The following is a 17,358-nucleotide window of genomic DNA, read 5'->3' as shown; positions in this document are numbered from 1 at the left end:
GCTGCAGAGGGAGAAAAAACATCTAATACAAGTGAGTATCATTGTTCAGGAAATAGGAAAACTATGCAGCTGGATTGGAAACTAAATAAAAAGGCATCTGTGCCAAAGAAAAGAAATCTTTATGAAGACAAAACAATGGTGTCAAGCTAAAACAAAGGCAGTGCTTATTGGTTTGTGGCACTGAATGGTAGAGGTTTGATTGTGTATTGAGGAGAAGGGGGAACAGCTGTGTGGCTTTATAAAGATGTGACACTGAGTTCCTCCATTGTCAGTCCATACCTTGGGCATGGATCAGTTTTGACAAAGCACCATTATTCACAGTCACCTTGCTCATGTAGTCAAATAATGAGGATGCTTTCATGGGAAAACAGAGAAACACACTGAGAGAGTCATCAAATAAAACGATGTCATTGTGGAGCCAGTGTTTGGAGTTGTTGTTGTTGTTGTTGTAGGAAAGCAGAATGAATGGATTTGTCTCCACATTTTGCGTGGTGATACAGTTTTTCTGTGAATTGTTTGTGCCTGTGCCAATGTCGACAGGCTCAGTTTCACTCCCGGCCTTGGCTCGACTTTCTGCCAAAGCTTCTGCTGGAGTTTATTAAAGCGTTACAGTGCAGGACCTATCGCCTGTGACCATCAGCCATAGAGATCCAGACATCTCTGGACTTAGTGGGATACTGAAAACCATGTGGGATTTCTGGGAGAATGGAAGGAATAAACTGTATCAAGAAAATACAAGTTTTAAGATGCACAGGAAAAATGACTCCAGGCTCAAAATATTTTAGAAGCAGATAATGGTAGAGATAATTCAGTTTTTATAGCTGTGCTAGACAACTTTTTACAATATAATTGCAGCTCCAAATGTTAATGAGAGAGATTTTAAAAAGAAAATGTGCTGCCCTGTTTGGCATCAGTGAGTGTTTTGTGTGCAAAGGGAAAGAAAGGGAGGAGAAAGACAGAAGATCTTGTACTTTAGTTTAGCTGCTTGGATGAAAGACACTACGTTTAAAATATTTGCCTTCAAGTCAGTTCCTGTTGAAGATGCTTGTCTATAACTGTGCACTATGTAGAACTGTGTGTAAGAAAATAGGGTAAATGCAGAGATAATGTCTGTAGCAGCATCACTTTGGTATTTAGGCTAATGATGAGGGTGAGGATTTAGTTAGAGCTCTAAATGCCTCCAATTTAATACTTTCTCACTGTTTTGAGTGATCTTCATGCACTTGGTTCCTTTTTGCTTTTACCTGACCTCTGCTTTTACTTAACTATACTCCTACATTTCTTTCTTTCCTTCACAGTGGCAGACTTGACTTTTGCTTTGACCTCCAAATTAGTTAGGTGGATGAGCTAGTTCTACAGCTAACATCCTAGTACGCCTCTCATACACTCTGCAAGTCCAGCACTAGCTGGTAACCTGAGCATCTCCTTGGTGCTCCAGCTGTGCAACATCTGTGCTCTGTCTTTTTCATCCATCCCGTTCCCTCCAATAACCTCTGATGGGTATGAATAAAGAAGGGAACAATTTGGACCCTCTGTTGCACAACATACCCCTGGGAGTGAACAATAATAGATATACCAGGATTCACCTTCTCCTTTACTTTGCGTTGAATTTTGACAGTGGGGACTAATATATTAAAAATACAGTATTGCCATGCAGTTCTTTTAGTTTTTCTTAACTGCTGTAACATCAGTTAACAACTGTCTTGTACACAGAGTGGCAAATTGTGGGTTGTTTGTAGCCTAATGTTGCAAGGCTAACAAGTGTTTTCACATCCGTTCATAGTCTTTCAGAGTTAGTCAGCCCAAAAAGTGCTTTGCTAGCCCAGTTTAATTGCAGGGGTTGCTGCGCTTTTATTGTGCAATGAAAAAAAAAAAAAACAGCTGTTCTTAAATCCTATTTGTAAATCTATTTGTTTGTCAGGGGCCAAGAAAAGCACAGTCTTGCCCTGTGTGAAACTACGCCTAGTAAGGTTACACGCTGGAAAAATCTCTTCCAGTTGTATCTTGGCCCTGCACAAATTGGCATGTAGGCGGGACCATGTTAATATGGTGTGAGGCTGCTAATGGCTTTGTGATTGGATAATTAGAAGAAGGTAGGTAATTAGGAGAGTAGTCGGTGCTTGGCTTCCTTGTTGGAGTGAGTAGTAACAGGAAGACTCCCTGCTGGCTGTTGAAGGGTTTTTATGTGTTTGAGAGGGTAAGTGTGTGTTTTTGGATGTCATTGCTACAAGCTCATGGTATAAATCCTTTTTGTGCCAGTTTGGAGATTCCAAACTTCTAAACAGGGTAGCAGTTGAAGAAAACTACATCCTGTGACTTATATTAGGTGCATAGCTAATGCTATATAATGCAAACTGAAAAGCGCTCAATATTGAGCATGTATGTTCAAGTTTAGTTCATGTATAAGGCATCATTTCCTGGGTTTTGCCATTATACATGCACCTGGATTGTATTATAGCTTATTTTACATGTAATGTATTGTTTTACATATTACACACATTATATACAGTACATATTGCATTTATTTACAGAATTTGAAGAATTCTGTGATGTCTTTACGGTTTTCCTCTGATGGGCTCAGTAATATCAGACATATATACAAATAGAAACAACAGAATTCAAGTAGTTTATGATCAGACATTGTCATTGTGGTACCAAAAACATTTTCAGTAGTGTGACTTTTTGTCTTATGTTTGCTAAAATAATAAATTACAGTTACATGATGACATCACTCAAGTCAAGAACCTCTTTTCAAAATAAAATACCCGTACTGTACTTCTCCTGATGAGAATATGAGTCAGAATTCTGTGAATTTTGCAGGATTTTACATTTCATTCCTCGTGGTCACCCGCGGTTCACTGGTCCGCTTTGCCGCTTGAAGAGCGTGTTTTTAATCCTTGAGAAAATGACTGAAAATAACGACTTCTCCCTCCGCCCGTCCACCATCTCCAGACATCATTAAAGCTAGGCTATAGCCTGGGGCTGCACATGAACCCCTTCTTCAAACTGTACACTTTATCCATAATTCAGCTATCTTCCCTGAATTATTCAAGCAAATAGTGGGGAAAATAATGAAGTTCACCGAATCTCACTTAGACTTAAATCTATTTTAATGTTGATTTGAATTTTTGAGGCTTTCTGATGTGGTGTGGGGCTTAAGTAGCACATGTGGCTCCCTTTGCCTCACTCCTGATCAGGGGCAGAGGAACACGGTTTGGCTCATGAACACATTAGCACAGCTGTGGGTGGTAAATAAATACATGCTGAAATTTACACGCACTTGCATGAGCATAAAATATAAGGCCATATGTAGATTTGAAAGCAAACAGTTGATAACAGAATCAAGTATTAGCATGTGTGTATGCATCTAAATATTGACTGTATGGAGACGTATAGCCTAGCTTCACCTGTTTAAAGGGGACGGGATGATAGGGCAAGGGTGTAGCCATTCCTCCATTTGATACCCTATCAGAAAAAGGCTGAATTAACATTAGTTGCTTACTTACCACACCGCAAGTCTTGGTGTTAAATCATTTACTCCACTTGGAGTGGATAAGGCCATGCAACTTTTATCACGGGAAAAGAATCAGAATTCCCTGGATAGGAGAAGGGTGGCTCGTGCATAAATAAAGCATATAGTACATGTTAGCACTATAAACTTGCTCAGGGGTTTCGCTGGATGCACACAGTGCATTGCTGAGTCCATGCTTTGTAACACAGGGCTTCTGTTGGAGTGGAGGAGAATGCATCTGAGGGGGAACTCGAGAGGACACAGGAAAATGTCCTCAGGTCATGCACACAAATACACTGCATATTCTCACTTGTGTTTACTTTCACTCATACTCTTGACTTTTTTGGCCTTTGATAACACTCATGTATGTACGCAGGCTCAGGCTTAGCCCCCTTTAGCTTTAGCGCTGGTTACACTGCAAATTGGGATAAAACAAAGCCCTTTCTAAGTATAATGCTTATGTTTTATGCTAAGCCATCATCTATAGACAGGTGGCTATTCTGTGTCCTAGAAATAGTGTTTCAAAATACATTTTGTAGGAAATATAATGTCATCTGGATTATAATGATTAAGGTTAGGGAAAGGCTGTGTTCTTAAATATTAAGAAAAGTGCTCATTTGAAAACTGCAATCTATCACTAACTCTGAAGGTAGGACAGAGTTTCTGTTTGCACTCTGTGCTTCATGGAGACACTCAAATACGGAAAACTGAACATGGCTAGCATAAAGACAATCAAACAAAAACACAAAATTGATGTTGATGACAGATTTGGTTTGACACCAATCCAAAACGGCTCTTGCGGTTTTCAGAGGGATCTTTGAACGAAGGATAAACTTGCACAACTCTGGTAAGCTATACCTTTTTTCTGAATTTTATTGAACTCCCTGTATGTATCTATAGGGACGAATAGGAGGAGTGAGAAATAAGGGACAGGGTCACAAGAGGAATGGCATGGTCTATGTGGAAGGAGTGACGGATAGAATGACTGGAGTGTAAAGAGCAGCAGAGAGAAGGGGGCGAAAAGATCACAGCAAGGTGGAAAGGAATGAGGCCCAGACGTGAGAACTAATTTGACACATTTGCCCAGAATTCCAGCACCGTCTGCCACTATCAACACATTTACCCTCTTTGTCTTGTTATCGAGGGAGATGAGGCCTCTGAGGTCTAGTATAGGTCTGGCAGATCAAAGAAGGTGCTTTTCCAATAGAGGCAGTCATCCAAATGTGCAGTCTCTCTGCCTCTCTATTCATATGAAGGGGATAGAGAGATACAGCTAAAGAAAAGTGAGACTGACAGTCATTTTCCTGTTCTGGGTATGAGGTAGAATGTGAGTACAGTGAATTTCATCATATTAGGAGTCTGTGCGGTTGTGCTTGGTTTTCTGCCTGGCTGCTGTCTGTTTAGGTCTCACCATCTTTATATCGGTCTAAATTTTTTTTCTTCCCTTCATTCCTGTGTTCAAATAACTTACATTCTTAATTTAAAGGAAATGTAATGATTTGCTTTTATTTCCTTTTTATTATATCTTCACAAATCACTAATTGTTTAAAATAAAACAACAGCTTAAAAATCATAACAGTATATTGTGGACATTACACTGTTACATTATTAAGAAGCTTAAGGTCATTGCAGTATTATCCAGTGCAGAAGTATCTGAAGTGCCAGCGAATTCCATGACTGATTACATCCAGACTAAAACTGGAGGGGATGTGTCGCTCCAGCTACGTGTTCTCACTAGCTGAGGCTCCTATTAGCAAACTTTGTCTACCCTAATGAGATATTCACTGTGAAACGTTAATTATTTAACATAGGGCCGAGTGGCTTCCAGTACTGACCCCATTCTGATTGAACTTAATAACAGTTACTGTAGTTCTCTGCAAAAGTGGGTTAAGAGAAAATGAGGTTTTACAGACATAAGGAACTCAACCACCGAAACAAAGGGAAGCCCATCACTATCAAAAATAATAATAATAATAATACGTTTGATTTGATTTGATTTATTCTTTCAAACATGCAGGGATAATATCCGTAAATATATTAATAACAATATGGCAGTCATTAAAAGAAAGGTTGTGCTATGTGGTTATGCTGCCAGTTAGGCACAAACTGTTTATAAAAGCTTGACAAGATTTTGTTATTTCTCTAATTGCCTGAATATGTGCAAGGAACATATTCTTGTTTGTGTGTGTCTGAAGTAGAGGATGTGTGTTTGTCTAAACTGTGTGTATATAAAGATTGGCAGATATCCTCTTCAGTTTGTATGGCTCTGAATCTACATGTATCTGCATGAATCCAACCATGTGTGCTTCTGTTGGCTCAGCAATGAATAACAGTAATTGTTCGACCCACTCCCCGTCTTTTCCCTTTGTGCCCCTGCCAGCTGGCATCTCGTGCCCGCCGACAATAACATTCACCCTCCGCCCCTGCCATCATGTCCTCTCTTTCTGCACAAACACACACACACACACACACACACACAGGGTAACACAGTGACACACCCTCCTATATGTCTGTGGTCACATGACCCTCCAGCTGTGTCCACATGATTCCTATCACCAAACGTGCCATTGTAAGCTTCAGTGATTGCTTGGCTGTGTCACGCCCACATGCATTTACACACTTGTACATGTACAAAGATATTCACACACATATAAAGTATGCGCACTCATGCATGTACTGTATGCACACTCATACAGAGTATACATATAAGTGCTCCATATCACAGTAGAAATACTTAAGCATCTGTAAATACACACTCATGCATACACAAACACTGATTTGTGTAGGCACAAACAACTTTTTCACAACTCATTCATGCATGCAGACACACACATACACACAGAGCTCCCCTCCTGTCCTCTCAACCCCCCGTCCAACGTTTTCCAAATGATCTCATCAGATTAGCCCCAGATTGCTACCTATTACAGCCCTGCTACTTATTTAGCAATTTAGCTAGGAGGAAAATTGCCCCTGCTTGATGGCTAATTTTCAGAGGTGACATTTTGCCACATTGGGCCGCAGTGCTGAGGGGCCTGTCGTTGGATGGACAGGGGGTCCAGTTGTAGTAGAGCCATTAGGGCTAAATGATCCCCTCTGACTTGATTTACCCACAGGAGTCTTCACATTGTAACAAGTGTGGGCAGAGCATTGTGGAAGGTGAGGGAGCTGAATGGCAGCACTGTAGTTGTTGAGACCAAAACACCTCCTGCAGTTTCTGGCTTAATGTGTCTCCGTCTTGTCTTGGTCATGTGATACGGGCTCTGTTATGGCTACAGTTCTAAACATTTCTTCTTCTGGCTTTTTTTAGCCAGAGCAGCAATATGAGTAGCACTAAGCGCTAAAGTAGATTCTTCAACATTCCTAGTTTAAAAGAAACAAGTGACATTTCAGTGTATTTTAAGAGCGCATGAGACTTTATTTCTCAGTGTCGGTCGTGAAAAACATTCAGTACAACATAGCGAATTTACATTTTAAATGAAACTTGGTTTAGTCTTTCAGTTTGTGCTTCTCATATGCTGTGTGGATAAAATAATAAAAACAACCACAGTAACAACAGCACAATAAGACACGGGCCTTGTAAAAATGACTGCCTCTCAGTGTATAAAAGATGATTTAGCACATGTAAACAGGAAAAAAATGAGACCAAAGTCAAAACTTTACTGTAAAAATAACCTCATTTAATAGTTCTACTTTAAGTAAAACTAATGCAATCTACAACAGTCCTGCTATAAATTCTACCTTTATGAAAGTTATAATGTTCAGTTTTTGTTGGAGCTGTTTTAGAGCAGTGGTGATTTCGCTGAAGCCATAGTTTGTGGTTATGTTGAACTCTTCTACAATGTACAGGCAGGTGTTTCTGTTCTGTTCATCCCATTTATGGCAATAACATAAACACCTGTCTGTATAACTTTTGCTGGCCTGAATGGCTGGTGCCCATTGTCTTAAACTTTAATCCCTGACAGTGATGAAGTTGGTAGCACCAACACTGCCAGCTTTAGCAGTTCGCTTGCCTCCGCAGACACCCGCTCTAAAAATATATATAACCCTGAAACTGTAAGGTGCATTGGCTAATCGACATCTACTGCACCATGTGGGATATATTGTGCTGAATTCAAAGAGCATCAGTAATCCCTGGTGAGTTATGAACTGACCATGATTATGGCCCAGCGACTGCAGGAAATCCGTTTGAGGCTGTAAAATATAAAACCATGACATTATAAATATGAAGGCCATTAAAAACAGCCAGATGCCATTGCCAAAAATAACCCCAACACACTGTCCAAGGCAGAAATATGGATTGTTGCCTCATGCAATACAATTCTCTTTATATCTTTCATGATCTGGAAAACTCCCTCAGCTCACATTTATAATGAATGGAAAAACCTTATGTACACTGTGTTTTATGTTATCATGATGATGTCCATGGAGGGCGGCTTTATTGTTGTGTGTGTGTGTGTGTGTGTGTTTGTCCCAGTTGCCTTTGGAAATATTTGTCAATGGGTATCATGGTTGGACTTGGACAAACAGACATTTAAGTGTGACAAATGTATAAGGACTAATATTGTCTAATTTGCTAATCATGTCCTTAGCTGATGTATAGTAACATAGGACATCAGAAGTGGATATCATTAATTGAAATCCTGCATGTATCAGCTATAGCTCTTTATATCACTGCAGAAAGGTGACAAGTTAAACTGCAGGCGGTTGGCAAAAACAGAATCTTTAGGATGTGTTAAGTTGACATTTATGGCCTTTTCAGTCAAATTGGCCTAATAAGTGAGATTAAAAGCTCATTGTTGACATTGGAACGACTAGTTTCTGGTAACACCAGTGACGTTGTAATCCTTGGACAAATTATCAAATTGCACTAGAATAAAGGTTTCTTTGCTAAATCAGGAAAATAAATGTAGGATCACCTCCAGTTTTATGCTGTTGCATCCATGGCATCATTGATAGCCAACAAATAAAATCAGGCTTTGAAAATGAGTTTCATAGAAAGCAGGGGTTGGAGAGTAATTCCTTAATTATCTGAGGTGCTCACATATACTACCTGTCCTTTGTGAATCAGACTTAAGACAGTGACAGACAGGAAAACAGAGATAGCAGCATCCTTTTTGTACACTGATTAGCCGCACTGAGGCATTAGTAGAAGCAAAATAGCAGCATTATGGCCCTAATGAGGACCAATTTGAGGACCCCTGAGGACCCCAGCTGTGTCCAGGACCAGACATATTTGCCAGTGATGAGCTAAACCAGCCCTATTTACCCGTGCTCTTTCTCCGCAGCCTGTAACAGCCAGCCACACACAAACACATATGCATAATGGAGAAATAATGGAATCTTCTAATAATTTGTTTGGGCCAGGGGGGAAAGCAGAGGGACGGAGAATCAGAGGCTGACTTTCTAAATGACATGCCCCTGTGGCTTAACACGATTAGAATTTAAACTATGAGTCTGCCAAGCCTATCTTCAGGGGTCAAGATGAAATATTGAGATTGCCGCCATGGCTTTTGCTCCCTTCCCAGCTTCCCGCGACATTCCCTCACTCTGACACTTGTCTGCCAATCAAAGTGATGGACAGCTAACACAGGGAGAACAAAGACAAGGTCCGCCGAGTCAGTTTGTTTTAGTCTGTTGTGGTGAAGGAGGTTGAGTGACACCTCAACGCTTGGCGACGCGCTGCTCTACCGAGGGGGTGTCCTGCAGATTATTTAGTGGTAAAATCGTGTTGTGGAAACATTGTCAGACTCTGAGTTCATGTGTCGTAGCTGCTGACAACCATGTGTACTACCAGAGAGGAGTAAAAATCTGTTCTATTCTATTCTAACGTAAGATTTTCTCAACATATATTTTTGTAAATGTCATAAAATATCTGCCTGTTTGTTCTGTTTGGTCTCCAGTTCTTTTCTATTCTATCCAGAGCAAGTTCAGTTTCAGATATCTTAAACATCAATTTAACACAATTTTTTGGGGAAAAAGTGATGTTTAACATAAAAGAAGATGGTATGTTAGTAGCTGAATTCTCTCTCTCTCTCTCTCTCTCTCATATTGGAATATGAACCACAGAAACTGTGTTTGGCATAGGAGCAGAAGCTCATGATTATTTGAATAATTTCTCCTTCATGAATAATACAAAATATTGCTTGCTGGACACAGTTGTGTGTGTGTGTGTGTGTGTGTGTGTGTGTGTGTGTGTGTGTGAGAGAGAGAGAGAGAGAGAGAGAGTGTGTGTAAGTTTGCCTGTAACTACATTGGGCATTTGTGTGTTGTCTCTGCATACCTGTGCTTAAGCATGAACAAGGAACCAAGCCAGTGTGTTTGTACATGCATCGTGAGCTCTATATCCTTATGCACATTTGTTTGTTTTGTGCACATGTATACATTTTGTTGTGTGTGTAAAGGTTAAAAGGTTGCCAGACTCCTTCCACTGGGGTTCTGGGCTGCCAGTGAACATATGTTTGTCTCTGTGATCTTTTGGCCCACCAGCCATACAGGCTCACAGTGTGTGTCCCCTCAGACTTTAGCCCTGCCAACAGAGCAAACATGTTGAAGTGGAGTCTGGGTAAAGACGAGGAGCTGCAGCAGCAACTGAAAGAATAGAGACTTGAGGTTTAAAGCCCCGGTTTGCTGCAGCTGTACAGCTCCTTTTGCACCCACAAATGGTGATCCACCTTAAAACTGTGGTTCATGTAGTAGAGTTTGTATGATCCACATTTGATTATGGATCATGTGGGGTCTAGTACATGGACCTCAGTTGGAACATAGACCATGCAGAGTTTGATGATTAGACAGAAAGGCTGGTTTACACCATTTGTGCATGGAGGCATAAAAAGAAAATAAAACCCTAGAGACACCTTTTTTTATTTTCAGACCCAGTTTTGTGTGATTATTTTTCACTTTCGAACTGTTTAACCAGCGTAGTTATTGTACTTGTCTTTACTGGCCTCATGAGAACTCTGATGTGAGTCACACAAAAGTTTTCTTTTCCCCAGAACTCCTTCCAAACTGAGGCACTCGCCCACTTCAGAGAGCTGTTTTGATAGAGTCATCTAGCTCGCTTTCAGTGGCAGTCATGTCACATTTGTATTAACTTGGTCTTGATACGGCCAGAGAGGAAGAGGAGGGGAAAATGGAGGGCTAGAGGAAGATAGGAGGGAAAAGAATGATGGCCAGAAGACAAGAAAAGAAAAAAGCTGTTTTCTTATTCATCTGATTCTAATTTGGATGTAAATTGCAGGCTGATGTCACGGCTGAGCTGCATGTTGCTGGGTAATCAAAGAGGAATCCAGGAGAATGAAGCCAGAAAAAAAATACTGCAAGACAGGTGCACAACAGAGCAGCTCAATCGAGCTGTCGTTTTATCTGTGCTATCTATCTTGCAAACGACAGAACATGGATGGCGGTGCATATGGCTGTGCTCATACGTGCTGTCATACAACACAAGCCTCAAGTTCAATCGTGAAACTGAGACACTGAGGCTGGAACAGCTGTTACTGCCAACAGCTAACTCTCATTTTCTTTCTTCTTCTTGTTGCTTCCCTGCTCTCTAGCACACACTCCCATACAAATGCATCCCCACCCTCATTATCATTCTGGTCTTTCACGTTTCTTTTTGGCCCTGCTGTGTTTCTTTTTTCACTTCTGCTGCACTGCTGCCTCTCCACCCACATCGGTCCACGTCTGGGCGGCATGCCACCACCCTGGCCATCACATCTGCTGATGATAAGTTTAATTTCACTCAATTACCATTTATTAACAAATAATGATCTGCAGCATGTTTGTTTGCAACACCAAGGCAAAATGTTGCCATGTAGTTATGCACACACACACTTCATGTCCCCATCTGATGATGTCAGAGGTGGACTGTGGATTTTTGGTTGGGGGCAGTTTATGGCTAAGTGACTGTGAGAGCCCCCAGTAATCCCTCTGTTCAGGATGGGGCCCGCTGGGGCCCAATGAAAGATGTAATGGGATCCCCCTGTATGCCTGCTTCCCCTGCATGGTTAGAGATTAACACTAGTGTCATATTCAGCTCTGTGTGTCAAAGCTGGACCCCTCTGTCTCACTCCTTAACAAGCTTGAGCATTTCAGAGGCTTGAGACAAAATATCATATTAGATTACTAAAGTATTTTTTAGGATTTTATGCCCCCCCCACGCATTAAATGTTCCAGGACCAAACTTAATTTTTAACAGATCCATTTTTTTTACCATTTTATCCAGAAGTCTACAACAAAACAAAGATTCTAAATATGTTATAATAAATTCTTTATATAAATACGTTTGCTGTAATTGAATCATGCACAGATGTACTGAAATATGCAAGATAGCAACTTACTGTATTTCGTGCATTGATAGAAGCAAGCAGCCAAATCTACAACCGTCACCAAACTCTGCCCTCCTGCGTCCTACTATTTTCTCCAGGTTTGCTTTCTCTGTCAGAGAGCAAAGGGCCTACAGCATCATTTCCTTTAGGATGATGACGTCTGTGGAAAAACAGAACAACAAGAGGGGCTGGTGGATAGCAGCCAGTGCTGTGTTAAAGCCGGCGTCAAAGAGAAATAGTGACTTTCCCCAACATCACATCACAAGGCTTCAATACACAGGATGAACTGGGATAATGTTCCAAGTGACAGTCAGCCATGGTTTGTGTGAGGGCCTGAAGTTTCTGATTTTAGAAGCCACGTTTGAGTGAATAAAACACACACACTCTCTTACACACAAAGGCAGGCATGAAAAAAATGTTTTTAAAAGTGAGGAGATACAATGCTGCCAACACTTGCTGCCAGCAGGTCTGGAGCCACTAAAACAGCCAGCTTTGACCAGTTTCAGCGACAGCAGTGACGGACAGAGGGAGGGTTGTGGCTTCTGAGTAGAAACCCAGTCTACTGCAGTTTGGCAAAGTCCTGGATCTTTACAGTGTGACTGTGTGTGTGTGTGTGTGTGTGTGTGTGTGTGTGTGTGTGTGTGTGTGTGTGTGTGTAGTCTCCAGTCCTGGAGAGATTCCAGATAAAAGAGAAAGTGTGTGTGTCGGTGCATGGCCACAGTAGTCTGGAAAACCACACTTGCCTGTGTGCACATAGGGACTTAGTGGTGGGAAAGCTCCTCTAAAACGTGTGCATGCACACACACAGCATGCACACAGTCAGGAGTCAGCTGTCCACCCTTGCTTCTCAGCTCATTAATCCCAAGGACTGGACTGAAGAATTTAAATAAGATCCCACCAGCACCTTTGAGGTTTTGCCACTTTTAGCTCACCATAGCTGTGGCTGCACTTCTAACAGGTACAACTTGTCCACTTTGTGAGTGCTCTTTGCTCATTCATTTTGTACAGCATGTGGCCTGTAGTGCACTGTCAGGTGTCACACCAGCAGTCCAAGCTGACACTGGTAACACTGATGAGCCCTTTTGCCTGGGCTCTGACCTTGGCGAGGGGGAACTTGGTTTTAAACTCTGAAATTGTATATGTGTAAAGCCGAAAAAAAATCCCCGACCCAACACTCCCACCAGACCCGTGTTTCTGTTGCTTGTAGTTTCAGGTCCCCAAGGAATCTGGACAACAGCAGTGTTTAGACGAACTATGGATTCATTTGGGATAACAGGGCTTGCTTGATGGGCTGAGAGACCCTCTGTGGTCTCTTGCAACAGTAAGTGCCGGGTGGGGGGGCGCTTAGATTAGAGACTTGAAACGGTGACTGTTTTGCAAAAGAGGTTGATCCTCTTATTTACCTCACTGCCACTCTTGTCTAAAACACACATAACTACATTGTGGATTTTGTGCTTTGACTGAGTTTCATGACCCCCTGGGTAACAGAAGCCTGTTGACACCCCTTTGTCCAAGGTCAGAAATTCATGGGAGTCAACATATTCCTTATCCAGAACACTGGGAATCAATTGGCTTTACGCCTGTTTTACTTAAGCTGTGCTGCCATGTGGTTTGTGCTAATAGAAGATGAAAGTAGGTCTAAAGTGTTGATCTGTGTGTAAACAAAATAACTTCCTTGACATTTTAATGTGCTTACTGATAGTTTTGCCAGCTGTAAAAGTCAGTGAAGAAGACATGTTGTCTCTGGCACAAATGTAAAAAAACATTCCTGCCAGTGTGATTTTTGGATTTTGCTATCATAAGGTCACAATGATCTTGTTCTTCAGTTTACTCAGAACTCTACTTTTCATTGTTTCTTGATTTACACAAAAATACTGTCAGACCTGTCTAGGTAAACTTTGAGATCAGTCTCACAAGAATCCAACAGCTGTCTCTGTGAGCAAGTAAAGAATCAGCCCTCTCTTAGATTTTTTTTTTTTCCAGTTTCATCTAACGTCACAGGACATCCCTTCACTCTCCCTCACGTGACCTCATACCCAACCGCGATTCTCCTTTTTTCGCCATTTGCCAAAATGTTTTTGGAAGAGGCCAGCCAACCCTAGTTGTTTCTCTATAGAACTGTCCTATACCCCCCCCAAACCCACTTCAGCCAGGCATCATCCAGCAGCCCTCACTCTCTGTATCAGCTTTTTGTCAGGGATTTGCCTTCTCAATCCCACAAATCAACAGAGGATAGATGCCTATTGTGCCTAATCAAAGCACTTCCTCCTGGGGTAATCCCTCAATTTGAGCAGGAAGAAAAGCCCAGTGAAGGGGGGATGTTCTGGATCACTCCTATGAAGGGCCCATATTATACACTCTCATTTAGATTTCACAAAAAGACACACAGCCAGCAAGTCTTCTTAACCCCCCTTTCCTCCTCTCCAACCACCTCCAATTGATCTCATTTCTTGTTTGTGTTTATTTTTATCTTACTTGCCTTTCTCTCCTTATTAATCTGTTTTTCATTTGGTGTTATTGTCAGCGAGTGTCCTGGTGTGCCGTCTGGTTAGCACATGGCAGCTTTTTCTGTGCTGCCATTTACTGGAGGAAGGTTGAGGATGATTGACTTGTTACTTGTGAAAGCTTGTTCATACAGTGGATATAGAAAAGAAAGGGGCATCAACTTGTTTCAGTCAACCTGTACATAAAGGCCTAGCCAGCTTTTGCTTAGGATTTGGAGATGTAAATGGGCGGCTGTGGCTCAGGAGGTAGAGCAGGTCATGTCCTAACCAGAATGTTGGTGGTTTGATCCCCTGCTTCTCCAGTGCATGTGTCGAAGTGCTTTGAGTGCTGCAATATAAAGAAAAGTGCTATACAAGTATAAGGCCATTTAAATACATTTGTCAGGTTGCTTCACTGCATTTTGGTCATTCATGCTGATATAAGTAGGAGATCTTGTGACATTGCTTCCAATTTTGGTGCATATTTACTGCCTTTCTCATCCTATGAAAGATCAGAGATCATAAAGGATTTTTTTCCATTATAAACTGGAAATAGGGAAATATTAGAGCCTGAAATCCTTCAGTCAATAATTCTTGACTTAAAAATAACTTTAGATTATTCTTTTTTCAGTAATTTTCTAATCAACACTCTCAAGATGACTCAAATGTTGCAGTTAACCAGATCTGTCAGTCAGGTCTGGCACCATCATTGGTATCCAGTAGAAAGCTTTCTGTAATACTTGTTATGTACATAACACTAGAAACAGATGAGTGGATTATTTGTAGATTACTTTTGCACTGATATTTAAGTATAACACTGTCTTTAAAAGTCAGATTGTTCTTGCAGTTAATTAATTTCTATGGCTGAAAGCAAACGCTCAAATCCAGCTTTTCTACCCTCGCTCAACAGGCCAGTCGCTGCCACAAATGTCACATTGGCCATTTTGCAAATAAAAAATTGTTGGATGAAAATTTCCCCAAACTTCTTCACTGGAAAGAAACCGTTCATCCTGTTCCATGTCACTGTTCGGAAGTGCTGCCAACATCTCTGCAATAAAGCCCATAAATTAAAGCACTTTTCATTTTCAGTCTATGCACCGCTACTGTGTCCTGTGTCTAGTCACCCACAGATGTTTTCGTTGTGCCTGTTAGATCTTTAAGTAGATGTTGTATTTAGTCCTAAATGCAGCTGCTCTTGGTTTTTGTGCTGCTTTAGCCACGTCTATGTTGAGAAAAGACCCCTGCACTCAGGGTTATAAAAATATAATCACCTCTGCCATCCACTCATCAGCTTATACAGTATAATTACAAATGTCTTTCTGTTTTGAGGCCTTTGGTTTTAAAGTCTTGCCAATTTAGATTACTTCTTTTCTCCAGTGATTCACTGATGCTGTGTAACCTAAACTCAGGACTTTGTACATGAGCATTGCATCAATAGATGCCATTGACCAAAGCTGACAGATCATGACCTTTACCGGAGTTCTGAGGTTACTGTGCTCAGGCAAAGGAAGTCAAAATAGATGAGTGGATTACAAGAGAGCCAGCGTCCCTGGAGACTCATTAGAACAGGAGGGAGAAAAGGACCAATCCCAGCTGGACCGGCTTCCCTTCACATCTGACCTCATCACCAGGAAAGACTTCATAGACGCCCATCTGGTCAGAACCAGGCAGGAGAAGACGCTGTACAGCAGTCATCGGCGTTAAGGCAATAGTGTGGCAGGTTCAAGTTTACACAAGACCGATGTCGATAAACAATTCTTCAATCAACAAATTTAGAGCAAAATGTTCTGTCAGTGAAAATACTGGTAAATAGGGATGCAGCTAAGTTATTTTCATTACTGACTGTCTGATGTTTTATTGGTGTGTTTTTGTTTTTGTCAGGAAACTGTAAAAATGCTAATTACAAGTTTTTATGTCTTTCAGTAGTCTCTGTCTTGAAAGTGTTTTGCTTAAGACTAGTTAGAATCTACAAATTGTATCTATAAAATTTACCAACTAAAAACCTTTATGATACAATGCTTAGTGTCCTATAGTAAAAATGTGTTGAAAATGGCAGCAGTGCATGTATCTAAAGTCTGTCTTTGTCCATCTTCGTACAGCAGTGGTCTAGTGTAAGATGGCAGCCATGTGTGTCCCAGATTGTGGTGATGTCAGTAATTCTCATTAACTGGAAAATTTACTTTTATTACTTTTGAAAAAGGTATGCTTACCCATGTCTGCATCGGCTGAACACATTCCTGTGTGCAAGCAGTTTATTTCCCAGATTACACTATCCCCATATATATGCCTTGTGAAACTGAACACGACTGCTTTATTCTCCTGCTTGCTGGCACTTGCAGTCAATTATATAAATATTTAGTTCAACATCTCTCCTCATTGCAACTTCCTCCATTTAGAATAGTTTTTTTTCCCTGTACCGGCAACAGGATAAGATGTAACCCAACGTGTACTTTACCTACTTTAAACACCATCCTCTCTTATAGTGAGTACAACTCTCTCTGCTCTCTGGGGCCCACAAGTGTCCCAATCCCTTCCTTTGGCCTCGGTCTTTAACCTAGATCAAGTGTTAGGCTTTAAAAAGCTAAAGTTTGATGTGGATGAGCAACTGCCTATTAAGCACTTTAATCTGCAATGCTGTAATGTATTTAATTTCACACCCTCTGATGGTGTTGCCCCTTTTTAGGATTACTCAAAAGAAGATGGGGGTGGGGGCACAAGGGCAAGGCAGAAGGGGAGGGGACCAGTCACGGAAGCTGTTCGTAGGAGAGAACAAGACTTAGGAAAGACAGGGAGGGAGAGAAATGAATCAAGAAAGGAAGATGGGAAGGGAGAGTAAAAAACAGAGATGCAAGAAACAAACCAACAAAAAGAAAATAGTGAGAATCACGATGAAAAGTGAAAAATGAGGAAAAACGACCCAAGCAGGCAGAAATCTCTCCATGGAGAAAAAGAAGAATCCCACTTCACAATTTGGAATGCTTGTATTTATATAGGAGGTCAGAGCTTTGGAGCCTGAAGAATGCAGCTATATCTGCATTGC

At 41.1% G+C, this 17,358-nt stretch overlaps 1 protein-coding gene across 4 annotated transcripts in view; it reads left to right on the top strand.

Moving 5' to 3' along the window:
- The window catches only part of meis1b (Meis homeobox 1 b), a 188,138-nt gene that overhangs the window by 76,989 nt on the left and 93,791 nt on the right, over positions 1-17,358 (top strand). Inside the window, exon 1 of one of the 4 annotated variants that reach the window (XM_020601809.1) lies at positions 2,131-2,197. The exons of the other annotated variants lie outside the window; for them this stretch is intronic. The gene's annotated coding sequence lies outside the window, so the exon portion shown is untranslated. Of the gene's footprint in view, positions 1-2,130; positions 2,198-17,358 lie in introns of those variants that run through there. 4 annotated transcript variants of the gene reach the window in all.

This window comes from Monopterus albus, unplaced genomic scaffold (assembly GCF_001952655.1).
Source record: "Monopterus albus unplaced genomic scaffold, M_albus_1.0 scaffold52.1, whole genome shotgun sequence".
In the NCBI taxonomy this organism is placed as follows: domain Eukaryota; kingdom Metazoa; phylum Chordata; class Actinopteri; order Synbranchiformes; family Synbranchidae; genus Monopterus; species Monopterus albus.
This window is presented reverse-complemented; position numbering and strand designations above follow the sequence as displayed.